General features: G+C 47.3%; 1 protein-coding gene, 1 long non-coding RNA gene and 1 pseudogene across 4 annotated transcripts in view; 1 reads left to right on the top strand and 2 right to left on the bottom strand.

Moving 5' to 3' along the window:
* The window catches only part of LOC100008640 (ATP-binding cassette sub-family G member 2), a 125,852-nt gene extending 113,463 nt beyond the window's left edge, over positions 1-12,389 (bottom strand). The window contains exons 1-2 of one of the 2 annotated variants that reach the window (XM_070079461.1): positions 12,326-12,389; positions 11,804-11,924 (exon numbers count right to left, since the gene is read on the bottom strand). The gene's annotated coding sequence lies outside the window, so the exon portion shown is untranslated. Of the gene's footprint in view, positions 1-11,803; positions 12,245-12,325 lie in introns of those variants that run through there. The other variant, XM_051819259.2, reaches the window with a different exon arrangement.
* The window catches only part of LOC103350759 (uncharacterized), a 90,527-nt gene that overhangs the window by 45,947 nt on the left and 24,487 nt on the right, over positions 1-20,093 (top strand). The gene's annotated exons all lie outside the window — the stretch shown is intronic.
* On the bottom strand, positions 6,534-7,686 carry LOC127483172 (nucleoporin SEH1 pseudogene; annotated as a pseudogene).

Raw genomic sequence — 20,093 nt, 5'->3', positions numbered from 1 at the left:
TATGCTGATCTTTTATTTTAATGTCATTATGCCAGTTGGATCTGGGAGCAGAAAGAAACGAGCATCAAAAATACCCCACATTAGAGTACATGGGTTCAAGTCCTGATTCTGGCTCGTAATTCTTGCTTCCTGCCAGTGCAGAGATGATGGTCCTGTCACTCATGTAGGAGACCTGGATTGAGTTTACAGCTCCTGGATTCAGCTTGGGGAGGCATCAAGTATTTGGAGACAGCCAGTGGTTTGGAGCTCTTGCTTTCTTTTTGTCTGTATCTCTCTGGCTATCAAATAAAGAAATAAAAACTTTAAAAAAAAATACAATAAAGGGGCTGGTGCTATGGCGTAGGAGGCTAAGCCTCCTTCTGCAGCTCTGGAATCCCATGTGGGCACGGGTTCGAGTCTTGGCTGCTTCACTTCTGATCCAGCTCTCTGCTATGGCCTGGAAAAGCAGTAGAGGATGGCCCAAGTCCTTGGGCCCTTGCACCACATGAAAGACCTGGAAGAAGCTCCTGGCTTCTGGCTTCGGATTGGCTCATCTTTGGACATTGCCGCCATTGGATAAATGGACCAATGGATGGAAAACCTCTCTCTGTAACTCTGTCTTTCAAATCAGTGAAATAAAATTTTTAAAAAAGTACAAAGAAGAAAACTCTTCATTTACATGTATGAGTGTCAAAAGGTGGGAGTTAACCCTCTTTTTTGTCTTTATAATTTATTACTTTTTTTGGAAGATTTATTTATTTATTTGAAAGGCAGAGTCACAGGGAAAAAGAGGGAGAGACAGAGACACAGGTCTTCATCTCCTGATTCACTCACCAAATGGCTGCAGTAGCTGGAGCTGTGCCAGGCCAATGCCAGGGGCTTCATCTGGGTTTCCCATGCAGGGCAGGGGCCCATGTACTTGCGTCATCTTTCACTGCCTTGCCAGGTGCATTAGCAGGGAAGTAGATTGAAAGCAGAACAGTTGATTCTCAAACAAGCACCCATATGGGATGCCAGCATCACAGGTGGCAGCTTACTCACTGCACCACAATGCTGGCCTGAGGATATCCCTTTTTAAAAGCAGTTTATTTATTTGAAAGGCAGAGTGGGGGAAAGAGACAGAGAGTGAGCGAGATCTTCAATCTGCTGGTTCATTCCCCCAAATGCCTGCAGTAGCAAGGGCTGGGCTAGGCTGAAACCAGGAGCCAGGAACTCCATCTGGGTCTCCCATGTGGGTGACAGGGACCCAGTTATTGGGCCATAATCTGCTACCTCCCAGTGTATGCATGGACAATTAGGAATGGACAGTGTGAAAGTTTTGTGCCACGTGTATGTCCAACAGCAGGTATCCTTGGTTGTAGAGATTGATGGTCAGGAGAATCTATTTTGTGAGTGTGAGCAAGCCTCTGTAGGGCATCTCAGGACTTGCTCAACAGGTGCATGTCCAAAGTGGCTATGGCTGCATGGGAGGAAGGCATGTGTGGCCTAAAACATGGTCTTCACCTCACCATGGCCACTCTGCCTGTACTGCTGAGTACCCAATCATCCAGTAGCAGAAGCTGATACTAAGCCACAAATGTGGCCCCACTGTCTAGATTGAGCAGGTGGCACTGGTAGTGGTAGATCTTGTGCACCCTTCCCTGTCCGCTCAGGGATGGCTACAGATTCAGGCTACCAGTATGCATTCCCTGGCTGCAGAGCCTCTGCCCTTTATTACCACAGAGTTACAGAGCACGGCCTCTGACCATGGGCTGTGTTAAGGCAAAAGAGATCAGGAGAACGATCTCATGCTCTCAAATTCACTACATGCCTGCCCTTTGAGAAGCAGTTGATACAAGCTTGAACAGGCCTTTCGATGGCATAATTACAATGCGAGTGGGAGTATCTGTACAGCTGGGACATCGTCCATAGGATGGGGTAGATGCCTTGAACCTGCGGCCAATATTGCACATCACTGGGATGTGTGCACATGGGAACCATGAGGAGGAATGGAGCCTGTGGCTATGCTGGACTCCTGGGTGTTTCCCTGGCGTGCCAGAGATACACCTGCCCCCTTCCTCTACCTGAAGTACTCTCCTCCCAGATTGTCTCTTGGTGCCCTCACAGAGTGTCTTCAAATATTTGTTCAAATGCCAGATTTTTTTACAACTTATTTATTTTTATTTTTAAAGATTTATCCTATTTATTTGAAAGGCAGAACTACAAAGAAAGAAGGAGACAAACCACAGAGAGACAGAATCTTCATCAGCTGGTTCACTCCTTAAATGGCTGCAACAGCCAGGGCTGGGCCAGATTGAAGCCAGGAGCCAGGAGCTTATTCTGGGTCTCCCATGTGGGTGCAGAGGCCCAAGCACTTGGGCCATTTTCTACTGCTTTCGCAGGCCATAGTAGAGAGCTGGATTGGATGTGCAGCAGCCAGGACGCGAACGGGCACCCATGTGGGATGCTGGTGCCACAGGTGATAGCTTTACTCACTAAGCCACAGCACTGGCTCCTACAATTTATTGAGAGACAGGGAAACAAACAGACTGGGAGAGAGGGGATGAGAGAGAGAGGGAGAGAGAGAGAACACGCATGAGATCCCATTTGCTGGTTCATTCCCCTAATGCCCACAATGTCCTGTGCTAGGCCAGACCAAAGTTGGGAGCCCAAAACTCAATCCAGATCTCTTCTGTGGATGGCAGGGATCTGATTACTTGAGCCATTACCACTGCCACTGAGAGTCCTCACTGACAGGAAGCTGGAACTGGGAGCTGGAGCAAAGAATTGAATCTAGATACCACAATATGGTACACTGGCATCCTGCCCTGTGTTTAACTGCTAGGTCAAAGGCTTGCCCCCAATTGTTACCTTTTTAATAAGACCTGTTCTGGCCGGTGCCGCGGCTCACTAGGCTAATCCTCCGCCTTGTGGCGCCGGCACACCGGGTTCTAGTCCCGGTTGGGGCGCCGGATTCTGTCCTGGTTTCCCCTCTTCCAGGCCGGCTCTCTGCTGTGGCCAGGGAGTGCAGTGGAGGATGGCCCAAGTCCTTGGGCCCTGCACCCCATGGGAGACCAGGATAAGTACCTGGCTCCTGCCATCGGATCAGCGCGGTGCGCCGGCTGCAGCGCGCCGGCCGCGGCGGCCATTGGAGGGTGAACCAGTGGCAAAAGGAAGACCTTTCTCTCTGTCTCTCTCTCTCTCACTGTCCACTCTGCCTGTCCAAAAAAAAAAAAAAAAAAAAAAAGACCTGTTCTGTCCACTCTTAATTAAAATAATAAACCTCCCTGTGTCTTCCTGATCACCCTGACCTTACTCCGTGTTCTCTGTGACCCTTTTTACCCTCTAACATATTATGCCATTTGTCACTTGGCCCTCTTTTCTGGTGGTAAGTTTTGTAAGAGCAGCAGTTTCTCTTTTATTCACTGTTTTACCCCGCCGCACCCAACACAGTGCCTTAAACACAGCAGGGTATCAATGCATATTTCTTGATATACTTACATGGATGTTGTGAAAATTCTTGGAGAAGAGTGCACAAGTCTTAAATCTACTACCTTTACCAACAACATGGGTGGGTTGGAAAAGGTTTTCTATAGAAGGCCACAGAGTAAATACTTCAGGGACAGGGATTTGGCCAAATGGTTAAGCTTCCGCTTGGGACACCTGCATCTCATGTCAGATTGCCTGGGTTCCGGTCCTGGCTCTACTTCCAATTCCACCCTCCTACTAATGTGCACCCTGGGAGGAAGCAGATGACACCTCAAGTACTTGAGTCCCTGCCACCCGCTTGGGAGATCCAGATGGAGTTCCCCACTCCTGAATTTGATCTGGCCCAGCTCTGGCTTTTGTGGACGTTTGGGGAATAAACTAGTAGGTGGAAGGGCTCTCTCTGCTTCTTTGTCTCTCTCTCTCTCTCTCAAATAAATACTATGAAAAATAACCAACTAAATAAACCGAGACTTGTGGGTCATGGAGCCTCTGTCCCAGCCACTCCAGTCTAGCCTTGTACCTTGACAGCATCCACTGGCAGGGGGAAGTGGCTGGGAGATACACAGAAAGAGAACAAGGTTGTCGAAATCCTGGGAATTAGGAACCTGTGTGAGAGCTGAGAAAGTTGGGGAGGGGGAATATTTTGCACAAATATGCTTGGTACATTTTTCTTCACATTCTCCCTCTTCACTATGCCAACCAATACTACGGACGGATTTTTGAATACAGCACTAATGTCCACAGCGTGCGTTTACAACCATAACCTCCAGGTGGAGCCCTTTTTCTTAGTAGCTCATTTCTTCAATTTATTTATTTATTTTTTTTGAAAGGCAGAGAGACTGCTGTGGCCTGGCAAAGCAGTAAAAGATGGTCCAAATCTTTGGGTCCCTGTACCCACTTGGGAGACCCAGAAGAAGCTCCAGTCTCCTGGCTTCAGATTAGTGCAGCTCCGGCCGTTGCAGCCAACTGGGGAGTGAATCAGCAGGTGGAAGACCTTTCTCTGTCTCTCTCTCTCTGCCTCTCCTCTCCCATTCTGTGAATTGTCTTTTAATACTCTTGAAATATCTTTCAATGCATGAAATTTTCATGCATTGAATGTTATATTTTTATAACTCCAATTTATCTAGCTTTTCTTTGTCACCTATGCTTTTGGTGTCATATACAAGAATCATTGCTAAATCCAGTATCATGAAGCTTTTCCCTTATGGTTTTTCTTTTCTTTTCTTTTTTTTTTTTTTTTTTTTTTTGTGAAGATATAGTTTTGTATTTGAAAGGCAGAGTTACAGAGAGGCAGAGGCAGAGAGAGAGAGAGACTTCCATCTGCTGGTTCACTCCCCAAATGGCCACAATGGCTGGAGCTGGGCCAATACAAAGCCAGGAGCCAAAAGCCTCCTCTGGATCTCCCATACAGGCACAGGGCCCAAGGACTTGGGCCATCTTCTACTGCTTTCTTTTAGCAGAGAGCTGGATCGGAAGTGGAGTAGCTGGGACTCGAACCGGTGCCCATATGGGATGCCGGCACGGCAGATGGCGGCTTTACCTGCTACGCCACAGCGCCGGCCGCTCACTGCGTTCCCAGTCACATAGCTGGCAGCTGGATTGGAAAGAGAGTAGCTGAGAATTCCAGCATCACAACTGGCAGCTTTACCTGTTGCACCACAATGCCGGCCCCTAATGTAAAGTTGTTGAGAGTGGAATGACTTTTAAAAATTGTCGAGTAATTTTTATTTACCATTGCAAAGCATTATTAATAATTGTATATATTTATGGGGTACAGTGTGACACTGCAATGCATGTTTGCAATGTGCTCTGATGAGGGGAGAGTTTTAAATCAGCGTTAAAAATGAGTTCAAAGGACTACAGCAGGGGTTGGCAAACTTTTCCTGTAAAAGGCCAAGTAGTAAGTACTTGAGACTTCACGGGCCTGTGGTCTCGGCCCCTCTCACTCTACTCTGCTGCTGGAGCACTGGAGCAGCTGTAGACAGCACAAAAACAAATGCGTACGGCTGTGTTCTAGTAAAACTTTATTCATAAAACTGTTGGCAGGACAGGGTTGGCTCAAAGGCAGTCGTCAACCACTGCCCTGGAAGCCACATCTCAGCATTTTTCAAAGGCTTGAAGGAAATGCAGCAAAGAAAGAACAGCGGGGAGAGTAGGTGATATGGTTGGCGAGAGGCTGCAGCCAGATCACACGGAGCCTTGTAGAGCACAGGAGGGTGGGACCTATTCTTTTTTATGCATTCACTCACCAAATGTCCATGAAAGACCTAGCAGGGACTAGGGGCTGGGACTGTACAAGAATTAGCTCCTAGGACTCACAGGACTTCTGCTATGGTTTGGATATTAGTTTGCTATGGTTTGGATATTAGTTTGCTTAACCCTCAAAAGACCCATGTGTTAAAAGCTGGGTTCCCCAAAGTTTGTTTTTTTTGTTGTTGTTTGTTTGTTTTTATGAAAATTCCAGTTAAAATTCCTGTGAAAACAAAAGACATATGCCCATATTCTCCAAAGGGAGGAAAATATTTTCCCTTATCACAATTTCTTAGAAGGCTGATAATGACATTTCCATTTTTAAACTCAAGTTAGTTTCAGGAACATTTCAAAAAATTGTTTTGGTGACATCTCAAGAAAAAACTTCTCTATTCATATCGCAAAAGTTTCAAATATTATCGTTAGAGTGACTAGTACAAAAAACTGATACCCACCGTCTTTTTCTTTCTTTTTAAAGATTTATTTATGTATTGTGAAAGTCAGTTACAGAGAGAGGGAGAGAAAGAGAGAGAAAGAGAAAGAGATCTTCCATCTGATGGTTCACACCCCAGATGGCTGCAATGGCGGGGGCTGGGCCAGGCCAAAGCCAGGAGCCACCAAGAGATTCACTGGGGTCTCCCACATGGGTGACAGGGGCCCAAACACGTGGGCCACCCTCTGCTGCTTTTCCCAAGCCATTAGCAGGGAGCTGGAGCAGCCAGGGCATAAAATCTGGCAGCGTAGGTGGTGGCTTTACCCACTAGACCACAATGCCAGCCCTACCCACTATTTTAAGGCCTTTTTGGACTGTGTGTAAGCAGGCTGCTGGTGGATCACAGGGAGGAGTCAAAAGGCACTGGGGAAGGGGAATAGGAGTCCACAGTCTATCCCAGTGCGCATGCAACAAGCAGCAAAGTCACTCCTGTTAGCTTGTACCCAGCCGTGCTTTCAGTCAGCGGAAGAAGCACTCAATGATTTGTGAAGATTTTGGAAGGACTTACACTTACATTTCTCTCCTGAGAACTCACATTGGCTGGGCTCCCACTACCTTTCAAAACAGGGTACATCCCAATTGTCCACATCAGCTCCCCATAATCTTACACAGCCATCATCTGTGAAGAGTGTCACTTAATCACTGTTCCTGATTCTAACTCACTCACCAGACCCAAGAACTGTGGTTATCTAACCAAGCAGCTACATGGATTTCAAATTTTGTGGGCCCACCAGAGGAAGTTCTTTCCTCACAGGTGTTAGTATAAAAGTTCTCATGTCTTTGGTTGCTAATGCGAGAATAGTGAAAGATCTTCCCAAGTTTGAAGCAAATAGAATATCACGTACATGATCAGAGTTTTCGTTTTTGCGTACTTCCTGGTGCTTTCATTATATTTGAGAATCTGAACCTTGGCCATTGCATTGGGACTACTGTCATCACTTCCTGCAGCTATCATGGGAGAATAAGCATAAGAGCTTGAAGGGTTCCAAGAAATACAGCTACAGCTTAGCTTATAAGAGCTGTCAAGATGCAGGCCCCATTGGCTGAGATTCCTAACATCCAGTGCCTCATGTATCCCCACTCTACTAACTGATGGACAGGTTGCTAACATTAGACCCATATGCCTGGGAACCAATTTCACACTGGTAATGGGTAGTCTTCTCTCCATCAGAGGTGTCCTATTAACCCAGTGACTCTGTCCTCAGTTTATCATTTGACTGTTTTTTCCCACATAGCAGATGGTCAGTCAAAACAACAGGAAGCCAAAATCTGTCCAAACTCAAGGTGGGTCCAGGTCACACACCATACAGTGTGTCTTCCAACTGGCAGTACCATGCCCATCCCCATTTTTCACTTTTATTTCAAACCTCGACACACTGGTCACTAGAGCATATGGCCATCTGCCACCCATAGAAGTTGAAATGATATGGTGTGGATAGGCATGGAGTTGGTTGGGCTAGGTGAGCTAGAATGATTGCCAGCCCTGCAATGTAACTTTATCCCTTCACCTGTACATCTAAAATACCCACCTTCCCAGGAGGCACCTGTGCCACTCTGGTACCAGAAGGAAGAGATGTCATGATGACCATAGAGAAATTAAATTCCACGTAGAGGTGCCAGAAAAATCCCAGAGAGCTTCACACTGCTAAGACGCCACTCCGTCTGTTTATTCATTTAAAGCACCACCCCTACCTCATAAAAAAAAAAAAAAAAGGCTGAGAATTGGGAAGATGTCTCTCCTTGCCCCCTCACCACACTTGGAGGTGCTACTCTCCTCTTTTTCTCCCTCCCTGCTCATGGGTGGCACGCTGGCCCACTTACGACAGATATTTCTCCTTGTGGGGCTGCCCATATGCACACATGAATGTATGCTGGCTCTTTCACCTTTAAATGAATCCTGCTCTCACTTATGCAGCATACTATGCCTGCACCTGGAATACTTATCTCTGTAGGAGGCAAGGACATGGATTAAACATTAGGGTGCCTAGGCCCCATCAGACAGAGACATCAGAGATGAGACCCTCGTGGTCCCCCACCATGCTGCTCCAAGGGCCCATACCTCTGAAGAGGGTGGCGGTGTGGGTGTGAGGCCCACAGCCCAGGCTTATGTTAATGGTACAAAGAGGGCAGAAACTTCATCCGGTTCTGCTGTGTAGAGGTGCAGGTTTGGGGAAGTGAACAAGCTGGATTTGGCAATCAGGGGAGCCCCTGACCTCATCCTGGTGGCTTTGTGGGGAAAGACATGGACACAGGTGCCCTGTCTTGCTTGTGATGCTGTGCACCACCAGGACCCTGGCAGCAGGGACACTGTCACCAGAGGCCAAGCAATGGGCCACTCGGGCGGGGGCTGAGGATCTCCAGAATTGTGAGCCAAAGTAAACCTTTTATCTTTATAAAGTTAGTCCCTCTCAGCTGTTTTTTTTTTAAATTTTGTGAAATTCATACATAGCTTTTTCTTTTTTTTTTTTTTTAGAGTTATTTATTTATATGAAAGGCAAAGTTAGAGAGAGAGAGAGAGAGGTCTTCCATCTGCTGGTTCACTCCCCAAATAGCTGCAATGGTTGGAACTGGACTGATTCGAAACCAGGAGCCAGGAGATTCTTTCAGGTCTCCCACGTGGGTGCAGGGGCCCAAGGACTTGAGCCATCTTCTACTTTCCCAGGCCATAGCAGAGAGCTGGATCGGAAATGGAGCAGCCAGGACTCGAACTAGCGCCCATGTGGGATGCTGGCACTGCAGGTGATGGCTTTACACGCTATGCCGCCGGCCCCTCAGCTATTTCTTTATAGTGATAAAAAGCTGACTAATACAAGACACAAGCTTAGAAGTTGTAATACGGCATTCTTTTTCCTTTCTAAGTCAAGGCGTGCGTTCCTTCCATCAACTAAACCATGGGGTCCCTGCTCTGTCCTACTGCCCTAGTTCCAGTCTTTATTATTTCTCTTTAGGACTATTTCAGCAGCCCATTCAAACAGGTCTCTGTCTCTAATCTCACCTTTCAAACTTGCTTCCTCTTGGCAGCAAGAGGCACACTCCTCAGGTTATAACTACACTGATGACCTTTAATCACTGTCAGAGTAAAGTCCAAGCCCTTAGGACAATTTATAAGGCCCTGCCAACATCTCAGCACTTCTCTCCCCCCCCACTCCCTCTCTCCCTCTCCCTCTCTCCCTCTCTCCCTCTCTCCCTCACACACACACACACACACACACACACGAACATGTCTGACTGTGATTAAACCTGATGTAGCACCCACATCAAAGAAGAGCATTTGATATCTGTGTGATTTCTTGTTGGCAGTGTATCTAGAGTAAAGTGTAATTATGAATTGGGCAAGACTGAGTAAAGTTATAATCACAGCAAACTCTTACAAAGGTAGTCTGTGCCTGTGCAATGTTAAATCGTCTAATACTCACAGCTACCATAAGGGGTAGGTAGTTCATCATTTCCATTTTACAGGTTAGGCGACTGAGGCAATGAAAGGTTAATTTCCTCAGGATCCACCATCTGGCACCTATGATGGCATCCTTCTCGAAACTCTGCAATTCCAGCTGCAAAGTCTGTATTATTAAGCACTTTAAGTGCTCTTATAAAACCATGACTGTGTTCTCTCAAAAGGGGACCAAAACTGTGCCCTGTCTTTTAAAAGTGTGGTCTTGGAATGACAGCATCAAGAGCCCCGGGAGAGGACAAGAAATGCTTCTCCGCAGGCCTGGGCTGGACCCACTGAAGCAGGAGCTGCGGCGCTGGGGCCCTGGGTTGAGTTTTAGCAAGCTCCCCTGGTGCGGTTTAAACTTGAGAATGTTTGAGACATGCTGCTGTAAAAATACCTTGTTCCTGGAGAGAAAACACCTTAAATGAAGGGAAAACAAGACAAACACAGGCATAATTTTAACAAAAGAAGTACAAGTAGGATTCTTTTTCATGCAAAGGCTTCAAATTATGAAATAAAAAGAAAACAGACAATGCAGAGCAACATGGGGCAACAGAGATTTTGAAAAGATGCTAAAGTGATAGAGGAACAGGATCCACCTGAACTTGGAGCAAATAGGGCCGTGTTTGCATCCTGGCACGGCCACTAACCAGCTGTGCCTTTTGGCAAATTGCTTAACTGGAGCTTCTGTTTCTTGATGGAAAGGTTAAACTTACAATCTCCTCAATCCCTAGCCAGGACGGTTGTGAAAAAACAAGTAGGGGCCACCTAGGGGGCAAGGCTTTGTACAGGGGCTAGGACAGCATGGTGACCAAGTTTCATTTTCTGTTTCAATGCTTTTCCAAAGAATGCACACACTTTCCCTTCTCCTACTCGGGAGACAGGCTTTGGACTTTGCTGTGACTTAGAAGTCTGTGTAGATTGCCGGAGATACGCAGCTGGAATGAGAGCTTGCTCTGGGCTTGAAAGCTGAGGGGATGGCTTCACCTGACAGCGGGCCAGTGAGCTGGCAGATGGTGGCAGGACAATGGTCATGTCTCTTGATTCATCGATAGCTCTACAGTTTCTCCCCCTGAGAAGCTGAAACTCGGCACAGCTTGCTGTGGAACAGGCTTTTAGAGCTGGCTTGTGTTCTGCTTGCTCAGTGCTCAGGCTACAAGGGCAGTTAGCTGCTTTACAAAACGTCTCTGGTTATACCCCCAGTAGAGGGGAATGCTCCGTGCAGACTGGGACTCCAGCCTGTCTGGGCAGGGCGGATCCGTCCCGAGTGGGCTTCACAGCCCTGCCTGTTCCTCTGGCCTTCGTGCCGATCGCGCAGCCCTTCCTCCGCTTAGCGAGAAACACCTTCAGCACGCTGATTAGAACACCCAACGGTACCGCTCACCTCCTCTGTCTGCAGCTCATTGCTCTAGGACTCCCCCGTGTGGGCTGCACGGCTTCAATTTCCGGGCTGGAGTCTCTGACTCTGGAGCTGCGTCTCCTGTGGACGCCTGGCCCACGCTCCCCTTCCCTTCTCCTGTTAGCTCCCATCAGTGACGTCCTACTGACCGCACTGGCCATTTCAGACCCACGTGTGTTGTTGAGGACAGTGGGGCACATTCCGTTTCGGGAGGGGCCTTCTGAGGCCTCTCACCGGAAGCTCGAGCATATTAACCGTGTTCCTTGCTCAGACTGATGTCCAACCACGACACCGATCCACATGCCTTACAGACTTCGACTCCAAACGGTAAGAGGACAAACTCAGCCATTTTTCTAGCAAGTGTTATTTTTTTTCTTTAAAATGTTCATATGTCCTCCAGCCACACAAATTGAGACCTGATACATGCAGTTAATCCTAAACTGACCAGAAGACTTCTGGCTCTACTCAAAGCAGCCCATATAATCTAAGGAGAACCCCAGCGTCCCCTATCACTTGGGGTAACCCGGCTTCCCAAAAACCTAGTGGGTTCAAGCCCTGTTACTCCAGGTGTGCTCCACAGACCACAGCACTGAGGCTCCCAGGCAAGCTGTTACAAATGCAGGCTCCAAGTCCGCCCCTCCCCACCCCACCGAATTCTACGAAACCCATTTTGCAACCAGGACTCCGGGTGAGTCACGTGCCTATTGCAGGATGAGAATGACGCGTTTGAAAAACGAATTGGGATTTGCTGCTCAGTAACAACAAAACCAGCCCGACTCACCTCAGTAGGGACGTGTGATGCTGGAAGGAAAGCAGCCCCAGCCTCAGGACAGAGTCAGCGGCGATGCCAGGACCTCTACGCCTGCAGGGTTTTCTTAGCCTTCAGTCAAGATCCATGCCTGCTAAAAGAACGAACAGCAGCCAGCACTGCCCTTTCCTGCTGGCTCCCGGAGGAAACTTACCAGCCCCCAAAGCAGATCCTGCAGCTACCAAGACAGCTGAGGCTTTCCGGATCAACCAGCTGCTCTCAGATCCCCCCCAGCTCCATTGTCCTCTGCCAGGAGGTGGGCATTGCCCATATGAATTCCTCCATCACCGGGATTCACGCTGGTCTCCCTAGGCCTCCGATCAGTCTAGGATCCTTTTCCAGTGAAAAAAGGAGACACCCGCGTCAGGGAGAGATTTTTATATCTTGCTTTTTGTGCAACAGAGTCCTGATAACAGCATCTCCCGCTGTTTTGGAAACGGATCTAAACGAATTCTAGCAAATGGTTTTGCTCTGTGTAAACTTCCTGTCTCTTACCAGCCCTGGAGTATGGGGGTCGCCTTTCACAAGCCCTGCCTTCAGAAAAAAAAAAAAAAAAAAGTACAAGCAGGAAGATGACCCAGATTTGAAAAGGAAGCGAATGAAACCAAAGTAGAGACAGAGTTAGGTTTCACTGCAGAGGCCCACGAGAGCTAAGGGGGAGACAGAAGCGGAACTTGAACATGCTGTCTTTCTAGCATTGTTCTTTCCCAAGCCACAAGTGTAATAGGAAGTGAAGACTGGGTTAAAGAGGCACTTAATATTCTGAAAACATGATGGATGTTACGTGAAAAAATAGAACAATTACTAAGAGCTTCTGAATTCGCTCTTTCCTGATCTTGACGTGCTTTTAAATGCACGCCTTCCTAACTATACAAGAATGGTAACAGTAATGCGTTTCTTACAGGGCTGTGTGGTAACATCTCAAGATACAGAAATGCTGGTTATTTCATTTTCCGTACTACAAACTTACGTTTAAGTCATCATCCACATTCCTCCATGTACATAGGACAAGTTAGGTATTCAAGAAACAGTTATTGAAAGGATGTGAGAGTTTCAGAATCTTGAAGTTGTTAAGACACTCCATTTGTCTGTTTTTGTACTTTTGTTATACTGTGGTAAAATGTCGGTAGCTTAAATTTTGCCATTTTAGCCATTTTAAGTGTTTAAGTGGCATTACATTAAGTTGTGCCATTCTTTCTAAAACTATTTCTTTAGCACAAACAGATACTGTATCACCACTTACGCAGTAACTCCTTCAGGTTTATTTTAAATATGATGATTAATTTTCAATTAGAGGGAATCCCTTTTCCTCCTGTGGTAATAACTGTACTTTAAATATTTCTGAGAAAATATTTAATGTCAGGAATAACGTAGGGAATTCCTTTAATAAGTTTGTATCTTAATTATACTATGCAAACCTTTGCACATTTGAAATATGCATGAAATTATTCTTTATACCAATTAGAAAAAAGATTTAGGATAAATTTTGGAAGAAAATTTCTTCATCTCTGTGCCTATGTTTGAACTTCTTTTTTGAATTTTTATTTATTTGAAAAGCAGTTAGAGGGGGGCTGGTGCTGTGGTGTAGCAGGTTCACGCCCTGTCCTGAAGCGCTGGCATCCCATATGAGTGCTGGTTCGAAAACCCCACTGCTCCACTGCCAATCCAGCTCTCTGTTATGGCCTGGGAAAGTGTTAGGTAGGAAGTCAGTTTGAGCTTATGTGTGTGTGACAGGCCTAAAGAGAAGACATCTATGTCCAGCATAGGCATCTGCATCTCAAAGTCATCCTGACAATGTTTCAGGGGCAGCCTGGTATTCGCATCCTGCCCTGCCCCCTTCTACCTGATAACCTGCCAGATGGAGGTCCCTGCCCCTTCTGCCTGACAAATCTTCCACAATCTCCCAGGTGCAGCCCAGTATCTGCACTTCAAACACCCTGCTCCGGAACCCCATTCTCCAGGGGGTCTTGCTCACCCTTCCTCCTAGGCTAGGCTTCCTCCTGTCTGATACCTTCAGGGGAAAACTCAGATAGAAGTTTTTCTATTTACATTCAAAAAGCCCTTTGTTCCAAGAGGAGCAGAGGTGGGGAAGCAAGACCCATCTCCTTAAACCCCCACCCCCCACCCCACCTCAACCGGACTGCTCGCTCAGCCCTCTGCCTCTCTGCTGAGTCACCCCGCCTGGTCTGGCCAGGTGTAATCTCTGCACTCAACCAAGTAACATCGCTCCCCACCCCCAACAGTCTCTCAGGCTCCGTCTGGAGAGGTGCCCATCCTTCTTTACTGATGTCCCTTCCCTAATAAACCTTGCTATTTTACCTCCCACTACTCTCTGTCTCACACCTGAATTCTTTATTGCGTGAAGACAAGAACCCTGCATTTCTCTGGTAACAAAAGCAGTAGAAGATAGCTCCTGTACCCACGTGGGAGACCCAGAAGAAGCTCTGGCTCCTGGCTTTGGATCAGCACAGCTCTGGCCGTTGCGGCCAACTGGGGAGTGAACCATCGGATGGAAGACCTCTCTCTCTCTGTCTCTGCCTCTCCTCTCTCTGTGTAACTCTGACTTTCAAATAAATAAATCTTTAAAAAAGCAGTCAGAGATTTTCTATTTATCGGTTCACTTCCCAAATTGTTGCAATAGCTGAGGCTGGGCCAAACTGAAGTCAGGAGCCAGGAACAGCAACCAGGTCTCTCTCACATGTGGGTGGCAGGGGCCCAAGTATTCGAGCCATCTTTTTTTTTTTTTTTTTAATTTCTTTATTTGAAGGACAAAGCTACAGAGAGAGGTAGAGAGAGAGGTAGAGAGAGAGAGAGGACTTCTATCCTCTGATTCACTCCCCAAATGGCTATAATGGCTGGAGCTGAGCCAATCCAAAGCCAGGAGCCAGAAACTTATTCCAGGTCTCCCACATGGGTTCCAGGGACCCAAGGACTTGGGTCATCTTCCACTGCTTTCCCAGGCCATAGCAGAGATCTGGAGCAGCGAGGTCTCAATCTGCTCTCATACCCAAAGGCAGAGGCTTAACCTGCTGTGCCAACACAGGCCCCTGAGCTTCTTTTTAATGTGCTCTACCTTTTAAATTCAGAAGGCTAAGTATTTCCCTGTGAAAGCAGAGTAATTAGCATTTATTGGTACCCACTCAGTACCACCAGGTGTTCAAATCTCATGCTGTTCTTTTTTTTTTTTTCTGTAAGAAGACAATGTTCATATACAAATAACTACACACAAAACACCAGGGAACACATACATAGAGACGTTTATAATGTGTATAGTCTATTTGTCCAGGAGGCATGGGGCCCTCCACACCTCACTGGCAAGCTTAGGGCATAACACACCTGGAGGCCCTTCACTGCCCATTCCAGGGGCCCTTAGTGCACACCAATAACCAAGGCCTTTTCATTAAAACAGCCCTGACAACAGGAATCTGAATCTTGGTGGGAAGATGGCCACTCTTTCCACCAAAGTAAAATACATCCTTTGAATCAGCTATGAGCCTGAGAGACTCAGATCCCAAAAGAACTGAAGTTGTGCCTCTTTGTGGAGCATTTTCACATGAAGAGAGCTATGTTCTGAGGCTGACTTGGAGGTAGTCTATGTAGGCCTGAGTTCTGATGACATAACGCTGGTGGTACAGGTCTGCCACGTGAGAGTGGCCTGATGATAACTTGGAACTTCCAAGGCTCTCTTTGGTTTTTTATGTCCCCTATGCTTTCCAGTACCCAAAGGACAAAGGTCCGCCATATGACTTCAGTCCAGACAGCGTTCCACACTTCTCCTGGCCCATGATTGGCATGTTTTTGCTCTGTATGCTATTCATAGCTAAAATAGTGCTCTTGGAGAAATCCTGGCAAAAATAAACCTTAAAATGTACATAAACATTGAACAAACTCCTAAAGGTACATGCTTCACTATGTGACTACTTGTACTACTCTAAACATAGTGAAAATGGTTCCTTTGCCTGGTTAGTTGTATTCTTGCATCCAGGATGCTTCAACTCCTAATCTATGAAAGTCTTGAGAGGTGGTCACTGTTGCCTTCATTTCATATCCATCAGACGAAACTGTTACTCTTCCTTCCCTATAAACCCGGGGGCCTTCCTATAAACCTTGGCGCCTTTCCACAGAAAGAGCTCCTACACCTCCTCCAGTACACTGTCGGGTAATTTCCGTCAGGAATCAGCATTACAGTTGTCCCGTCCTGCGGGACAGCAACTGGGGCTGAGCACCTCAAAATTTGGAAAGCCGATGTGTGGATGGAGGTCGCGGAGCGTTCGGTGGCTTGGAAAGAGTTCCGGAGATGTGCTTCACGACCGGCAAAAATCCAGGACCCCAGAGCACTGGGGGACGCTGGATTACCAATATGAGGCTATCCGAGTCACGGCACCAATGTTATATCTTAATGTTAGCAGTCGCAAAGCACACGGGACACCGGAGTAAGGGAAAGGGTTTATTGGGGAACAACCTACAAACCGGAGTGAAGGGGCAGTGAAGGAAAAAAGGGGAAAGAGAATATAAGAGAGAGAAACAGAGGAGAGGAGCTATCAAAGAGAGAAGAGAGAACAGAGAAGAGGAGAGCAGAGCCAAGAGACCAGAGGAGGAGGCTAGAGAGAGGAACTGAGAGAGAGCAGGAGACAGGAGAGAAGGGGCAAGAGAGCCTCATGCTGTTCTTTATTATAACTATGTGTGAGTGTGAAGATTATTTTTGCACTGTTATATGCCCCTGGCTGATAATTCTCCTAGATACTGCACATTGAGCATTCTGTTGTGATGGGCTCTTGGGAAAGCAGATGTGATGTTTAACTGAGAAAGGCAAGTGTGTGTTATACCAGTGTGGTAGTGTAGTTGTTTGTACACAAGCAAGGCCTGGGCATTGGTAAGGAGCAGGCACTTGAGCAAAATTACAAACTCCCCAATCAATGATACATTTTTTTTAAAGATTTATTTTATTTATTTGAAAGACAGAGTTACAAAGAGAGGTAGAGACAAACAGAGAGATCTTCCATCAGCTGGTTCACTCCCCAGATGGTCACAACAGCCAGAGCTGCGCCGATCCAAAACCAGGAGCCAGGAGCTTCTTCCAGGTCTCCCACATGGGTGGAGGGGCCCAAGGACTTGGACCATCTTCTACTGCTTCCCCAGGCCATAGTAGAGAGCTGGATCAGAAGAGGAAAAGCTGGGACTCAAACCGGTGTCCATATGGGATGTCAGCACTGCAGGCCAGGGCTTTAACCCACTGCACACAGTGCTGGCCCCAGTGATACATTTTTAAAAGTTAATTAATCTATTTGAATGGCAGAGTGACACAGAGCGAGGGAGAGGGAGAGAGAGGAAATCCTCTATCTGCTGGTTCATTCATCCAAATGGCCTCAACAGTGGGGCCTAGAGCAAGCTGAAGCCAGAAGCCAGGAACTGCCACTGTGGGTGGCAGGAACTCAAGTACTTGGGCCATCACCTACTGCCTCCTAGGCATATTAGCAAAAACTGGACTAGCAACAGAGTAGCTGGTACTCGAACTGGCACTCTTGATATGGGATGCAACCGTCAAACAGTGGTTTAACCCACTGTGCCACAAAGCCCACCCTAACGATACCTTTAAAAGAATTTCTATGGAGCTTGTGATATGGTTTACCAGGTAAAACTGCCTGCAATACTCTCTGAGGACTGTCTTCTCTCGTCTCTGCTTGGTAGTGTGCACGCCTTCTAGGAAACAGCCAGGCCAGTTTGATACAATCTCACTCCTAGCTCTTCCTGTTGTACAGCCAGAGAGCCCACCCAGCTCTTAGTCTAATTTTTTAAAAATATTTATTTTATTATTTTATTTATTAATTATTTTATTTATTTATTTATTTATTTGAAAGGCAGAGTTACAGAGAGGCAAAGGCAGAGAGAGAAAGAGAGGTCTTCCATCTGCTGGTTCACTCCCTAAATGGCCGCAATAACCAGAGCTGGGCCAATCCAAAGCCAGGAGCCAGGAGCTTCTTCTGGGTCTCCCACATGGGTGCAGGGACCCAAGGACTTGGACCATATTCTACTGCTTTCCCAGGCCATAGCAGAGAGCTGGATCGGAAGTGGAGCAGCCAGGTCTCAAACCAGCACTGCTACTCCGCAGTGCCAGCCCCAGTATATGTTTTTAAGAAAGAATATGGTGGTTGATGAGCCAAGGATTGACTCTACTGAGGATCAGGTAGTCCAAACAGCAAGAAGCGTCCCTTGCTATAAACCCAGACAAGCAATGAAACAGGAGCTATGAGTAAGGGGCAGTTTCTCGGAATGAGGGTTTGACCTTGGACAAATATTTCCTTTTTTTTTTTTTTTTTTTTTCAGTCTTGTTTGCTAAAAGGAGTTTAAATTTAGTGGCTGCTGTCCAGAACCTGCCTTCTGGATAGAAGGAAGTCTTCCTGGAGCTGCTAGGGGCCCTGCAGGGAAGAACACCCATCCCCCATCCTCTCCAGGTATTTGCTCTAGCAGAAGAGAGCCTCCTTGTCCACAGTCATGTTCTGTTTGTTTCCAAGGACACTCTGCATGCAATGACTGGTCACTGTGGGTGTCAGAAAGCCCTTTTTCCCAGACCCTAACAAGGCGGCCGTAACTCTAAGGGTCAGCCCAACCCCAGAGCTCCCTGGGAGGGAAGTACATCTCTGTTGTGACTGCATCACAGTCCTACTTCTGCCTCGGCCCAGTCCTGCTTACTTCCCTTCCCTGTCCCATGCAATGCTCCCAAGAGCATTCCCTGATAAACTCCAGGCACAGTCCTCTCATCTGAGTCTGCTTCTCAGGGAACCTAACCCGGGACAAGACAATACCTTATTCTCAGCTTATAGTATTTTCAGAAGCAATGAATCTCCTGAGGAAAGGTGCCTAGGACTGATTACATTATAATCTTTACTGAAGGCTGGTTTTCTTGGCTCTTACCATGAATGTTTCTTCTGCTGCTTTTATCACTTCTGTGGAGCCTGTGCTCTCTTAGCATTTACACGGTTCTGTAAGGCACCGTCCTCGGCTTGTTTATGTTATGCTTCTTTCTTTGCTCTGCTCTGCATTAACTGGCAGGGTTTGCTCCCAGAGAGTATTTGCCCTGTGGTTAGGGTCTGCTTCATCAGTGTAAAATGTGTAGCCACACAGGACCTCGTGCTTGGCTTGATGCTCTGTACTTGCCATCTTGAAGTTATTGATAGATTTTTAGGGAGGGCCCTGCATTTTCACCTTTGCACTGGACTCCATGGAGAATTTCACTTGTCTTGCCTCTGGCTCCCTGTCTCCTAAGAGATGTCATAGGTATCCCATTCCTTGAAAGAATTTGTCCTCGATGTGTGACCCACAATTTCTATTGCTGGTTTGATAGCTCTTGCTTCCACAAGGATGTTCAGGTCACCTACTCAGTGTTCTTTCTGGTATAAGTTGCTTTTCTCATTTTTTAAATTTCCCAATGAAGTTCTTCTAGGGAGGAAAATCAACTCCCACTTTCCCCAAGCCCCACTGGACCCACCCTGGTGTTCTTCACAGAAATGTACAACAAGTTCTCAATGGTTCCTCTTTGGACATCCATATGTGGTCATATCTAAGTCCTGTCCCATTGGGGTGGGCATTGTGGTGTGGTGGGCTAAGCTGCCTCTTGAGACACCTGCATCCATTAGCTGAGTGCCTTGGGTCTAGTGCCTCTGATGCTTCCAATCCGGCAACCTGCCAATGCCCCTGGGAGGCAGTGGACAATGGCCCAAGGACCTGGGGGTCCTGCCACCTGTGTGGGAGACATGAATGGAATTCCCAGCTCCTGGCTTCAACCTTGTCGCTCCCCCTCTTCGTGGAGGAACGACACAGGACCCTGCGCTGTTCTTTTGTCTGCTCGGCCCTTCCCGGGTTTGCTGCTGGTTCTTCCCGGGTTGGCTACCGACCCTTCCACCTCCGTGGAAGGGCGGTTCCCCCTGCCACATTCCCCACTTCCGCGGGGGAGCGGCACACCGCCGGCCGGCTCTTTCAGGGGCTGCTCAGGTGTTCCCCTTAGATGTTCCTGGTGCATGCCGTCTCTCTCCTCCTTTATAGTCCTCCTCTGCCAATCCCAACTCGGCTGCCCACACGCCGAGTACGCTGCTCTCCTCCAATCAGGAGCAGGATCAGCTCCTGGAGGTCATCACTCAAGTTGGCAAGAGGCAGCTGCGTAGAAGCTGTTTTCTTCTCTCCCAGCGCCATATTGTGGGAGAGCAGATGCATAGAATAAGTCTTAATTCCAGTAACTCAGTCCAGTCCGGGTTGCTCCCCACAAACC

Source organism: Oryctolagus cuniculus, chromosome 8 (assembly GCF_964237555.1).
Source record: "Oryctolagus cuniculus chromosome 8, mOryCun1.1, whole genome shotgun sequence".
Taxonomy (NCBI): domain Eukaryota; kingdom Metazoa; phylum Chordata; class Mammalia; order Lagomorpha; family Leporidae; genus Oryctolagus; species Oryctolagus cuniculus.
Note: the sequence above shows the minus strand (reverse complement) of the source record. Positions and strands in the feature narration are given on the sequence as shown.